Source organism: Capsicum annuum, chromosome 4 (genome assembly GCF_002878395.1).
Source record: "Capsicum annuum cultivar UCD-10X-F1 chromosome 4, UCD10Xv1.1, whole genome shotgun sequence".
Taxonomy (NCBI): Eukaryota; Viridiplantae; Streptophyta; class Magnoliopsida; order Solanales; family Solanaceae; genus Capsicum; species Capsicum annuum.
This window is the reverse complement of record NC_061114.1, coordinates 32,115,991-32,121,064: the sequence shown is the minus strand read 5'-3', so window position 1 is coordinate 32,121,064 and position 5,074 is coordinate 32,115,991. Positions and strand designations below refer to the sequence as shown.

Here is a 5,074-nt window from a genome sequence, read left to right as displayed (position 1 = left end):
TTACAAGCACAACCATCAGAATTACTATATACAATAATAACTACATAACAAAACATAAAGAATTACTATATACAATAATAACTACATAACAAAACATAAAATAACATAAACTCCAAAAAGTGGAATTGAGCCTTATTGTACTAAATCCTCTCCTATCTTTTCCCATGAATTCCAGTACAAAGGGAGAAGATCTAGTTGTATGAAGGACTCAGCAAAATTTGAATGTTTATTTGTGGAAAAATCGGTTCAAATCTTTTTGAAACTTTTCAAAATTATGAAGTTCCTTTCAAATTTTTCTTCTCCAAAAATGCCAATATGAGTACTTGGGCCCAAAAAGGCACTAGGTCCACATGCCCCAAAATGAACAATAGAAGTAGCTTGTGGAGACGCCTAAAACCATTCCAAAATCGGGCAAAGTGCACGGATATTCAATTTTGATGCCATTATTTAATTTGTACTGATTTAATTGCATGTGTAATTTATTATTATTTAAAATTAGATGATTTTATTTATTATAAAGATTTTTAATGAAGTGTAAAAAGTTCAAATCATTTCCAAAGATCCTTCATAATAGTATAATAATGTAACATAACATATATTTTATTATAAATATATATATTTTACCATCAAAAGTTTCAAATGATTAATGGATCGTCACTTTTGTGTTTGTCATGCAGTAAATTTTTTCTTGCTGATAGAGACTAAGAAAGACGCACCGATTTGAATCATATTTGTAGTATGATTAATTTTTATTTAAATCTTTCCTTATTTTCAAAATTAATCGTTAGAAAATCTTTGATAACTTACTTAAAACTTTTAAAATTTGGTACTTCTTATATTTTTCTTATTCTACTGCTTTCGGATTTATTTTTAGTTTTTTCAAATCTTCTTGATTTAGAATTTTTAAACTAATGAAAAAAATATTAGTTGCCATTAATTTTGATGACTTCTAAGAAGGAAAAGTTTTACTATAAATATTTAATTAATTTTAACTCTTAAATATTAAAAAAATAGTGAAAAGATGATTTTATCTGAAACAAAAATTTTTAATGAAGGACAAAAAATTCAAACAATATTTTTGAGATCCTTCACACTTTTAATATATTATAGATAGATTAACTTTTTAATTTTTTGGCATGTGTATTATTTTAGTTTCAACTTCAAATATACAATGAAGTTAATATTAAAAAATTAAAATCTAACTTCAGACATTGTATTGAAGTTTCATGTAACTAAGGTTCATATATATATATATATATATATAACAGAATTGAGTTATTTTTTCTTGAACTATCGTGTTCATTTCTATAGATACGTGATTTTTGATCTTTCCTAAATCTTCTACATTATCGTAACCTTAGAATATTTTTTCATTTCGACATAATCTTATCATTTTTGAGTTTTATATTATTTTTAATAGGTTTTATACTGCAAATTGAAAATTATCAGAATAGAATCATATCTTAGGATAATATTTTATTTTTGTTAAAAAGATGAGAGAATTATAAAAATACTTTCCACTTTATTTAGTCTTTTCAAAAAAAGAAATTCAAAAAATAGAAACTAATTAGATAATGCTACTTGACAACTTTTCATTCATCCAAATAATATTTCTTAATTTCTTATTTAATTTTATGTATATCTTCTCTATCAAATTTTGATATATTATCATACAAGCACATACATCGTAACTAGATAACACCACAAATTCATCCTAGGATGAACACTCCTAATAGTAGACAATTATCTTGCATTCGTCTTCTAGGATGAACATTTCTAGTAGTAGTAGACAGTTATCTTCTATTCATCTCCTAGGATGAAAATTTCTAATAGTAGAAAATTATCTATCATTCGTCTCCTAGGATGAACATTCCTAGTAGCAAACAATTATCTTACATGCGTCTCCTAGGATGAACATTCCTAGCTGTAGACACATTATTTGACATTTTTATCCTAGGATAAACGCTCCTTAGTCTAAGACTTTCTTCTTTTTTTTTCTTGGATACATTTTTCAGTCCGAGATCCTTATTTCCTTTTCCTCCTAGGATAAACACTTTCTAGTTCAAGTTTTATTTTGAAGTTCGTAATTGCTAATAACTCACAAAAAAATTTCAATAAAAACTAGCAAAATTTTTTTGTTTGTTTCTTTTGTTTGTGATTTCTTGCGGGTTTCACCTACTCAGAATGATTGGATAAACCAACGAAAAAATTTTATCTGTTCTGAAACATTCAGTCTCAATGACAATCAGAGTTAGCATCTAGTGGTGTAGAACTCGGACATCTGTTTCTATCCAACTATCAATTAGAAGAACATACATTCAAGAATATTCTCAAAGTGTCATTTGAAAGAGCGTCAAAGTTTCACTCAAGTTCAAGTCTCAAATTTCAGTTTTCATATCAAAACACTCACTGAAAAGCAAAATGATATTTGAAGTTCAACACTCAAATGAAGATTCAAATCAAACTTCAAGCGAAGATGCATAGATAGGATCTAGTACTTGTATTTTCTTTTTTAACTTTTAAATTGTACTTGATATAATAATAGGAGTTGTGGGTCGAAATCTTGACATGACCTCGCTCGATCTCCATCTTTGGGTATTCCATCTCCTATCTTACTCTTTTGAACTACACATGACCTGATTTTCTTATAACCTAAGAGAAGTAAGTTGTATTAAATTAGGACCCGAGCGCATCTCTTTCCTCTTTTCTTTTCCTTTCAAATAATGATTGAATCAAACTTGTCTCGTTGTCTACTTCTTTGTCTATAGACACTTTGTGTTCCCAAATAATGAGGAAAAATTATAGATACGTGATTTTTATCCTCTCTAAACCTTTTACATTATCGTAGCCTTAAAAATATGATCTCATTTTTACGTAATCTTGTTATTTTTGAGTTTTATATTATTTTTAATAGGTCTTTATATTGCAAACTAAAATTATAAAAATATAATCATATCTTAGGATAATATTTTACTTTTGTTAAAAAAATGAGGGAATTATAAAAATAATTTTCACTTTATCTAGTCTTTTCAAAAAGAAATTCAGAAAATAGTAACTAATTAGATAATATCACTTAGCAAACTTTCGTTTGTCCAAATAATATTTTTTAATTTCTTATTTAATTCAATGTTTATCTTGTCGATCAATGTTTGATATATTATCGTGCAAGCACACACATCGTAACTGAATTACACCATAAATTCATCTAATTCATTACACCATTATCATGCACTCTCACCTTACCTAAAAATTCCTCTCACAAAAAGACAAAAAAGGATTACTAACTAATTTCTTATTCTCATTTATTAGGAAGAAAATATACACACACATAGAGAGATTATATTTTTCCTCCTCTACCTAACTCCCCCATTACACGATATTTATCATCAACACACTCACATTTATATGGACATACATTGCCTAACGAAAAACACACCATTTTTTTTCATCTTTTCAATTTTCCTTTCTGGGGACTATTAAAAGTCCAAAAGAAATGCGTCCATAACGTTCAAAATGGAGGCATATAGGTCATTTCACGTCTGCCCCACATTAAAGCCAAAATTGAATTACTATTCTACACTTAATGAAAATTTTAAGGGTTTTAGATTGAAATTTTTTCAAGTTTCCCTCTAATAATTGCTCCTTCCCCATGTACTCCTAATCAATTACCCCATTCCCTCCCTATGCACGCTAAATAATTGAGGAGTCTTTTCATATTCCTTCTTTATCTTTTAATCTCTTTTCAAAAAGACATGTCTTTTTAATTCCCTTCTTCATCTCTTAATCTCTTTTTAAAAAGGCACCCCCCACTTTCTCTTTCCCTATTTAATAGTTTCATATCTTTTGTTTAATAACTTAAGCATGACTAGTCACATCTAAGAGCAAGAAAATAGCCAACTTATTGCAATTATGTATGGCTGACAATGATTCATTGCTTAACATGGAAGTGAAGTATGACAGCGAATATGTGTTATTGTTGAAGACCTTTTGTGATGCTCGGAATCCCAAAAGACAGTATTGGAATTGTCCACTATATGGTATAATTTGTTTGTTCAAAGTTCAATTTAAACTCATCTTTTGTGTCTAGTTTTTATCCTTCTTACTTTTATATTTTAATGAATTTAATTACTATTGCAGGGGCCTCAGGCTTGCATATTTTTCCTTTAGAGAGATCTAGATATTTGTCTCTGATCGCATTTCTTCATCTCTAAACTTGTTGCTCAAATTAATCAATTACAACTGTAGTTGGAATCTCGTAATAATGAGGGCGATCCAATTGATTACGAGCAGGCTGCAACCGTTGAGGACGGTGATGTTCAACCAAAAGAATGGTATAATGTAAATGTGAATGTCCATTCGGATAAGAAAAATAGAGAAGGGAGCGCAAAAGTCGAGGTTCTAGAGGAAGAGGGGCGTAGAAGTCCAACTTAGAAGGGTACATTTGATTTTACTATTTTTTTTAAGTTATGAACTTATATTAATTCATCTATTTTTTTATAAAATATTAGTTCATCTATGTTTATTTTATTTTTGATACGCATAATTTTTGTTCGCTTATTTTTTCTATCTTGATATTTATCCGGGTCATAAAAAGCTATTGATCCTCATACATGATTTGATTGATAATAAAAGGCACAATAACTCAATAGTATATGTTGATCAATATTAAGTTATGATGATCCATATACGTTAACTAAAACTTATGCACTGTTGCTAATTTGGTTGCTCTATTGATTATATCATGGTTGATATAGTTGTTATATGTATTTGGGCCAGACCACTTTAGGCTTGATCTTTGAAATCTATTTTACTTTTTTGATAAATGGAAATCCATCCCAATTTAATAAATAAATAAAGTTATGCAACTATATTATTTGAGCTCTTATTATAATTCATCTATTCGCCCAATTTTAAAAATAAGTAAAGTTATGAAATTGTATTATTGGAGCTCCTCCTATAATTCATCTATCTTTGTTTCATTTTTTGGCACACATCATTTTGTTCTTCATTTTTTTTCCTATCTTAATATTTATCCGAATCATAAGAGTTATTCATCCTCATACATGAATTGAAG

At 28.2% G+C, this 5,074-nt stretch overlaps 1 long non-coding RNA gene across 1 annotated transcript; it reads left to right on the top strand.

The window, feature by feature from the left end:
* The first annotated feature begins 3,281 nt into the window (after window positions 1–3,281).
* Window positions 3,282–4,516, top strand: LOC124897656. Its single transcript, XR_007054457.1, has 2 exons — window positions 3,282–4,037; window positions 4,138–4,516. It is a non-coding gene; the product is annotated as an uncharacterized LOC124897656 (long non-coding RNA).
* The last annotated feature ends 558 nt before the right edge of the window (window positions 4,517–5,074 follow it).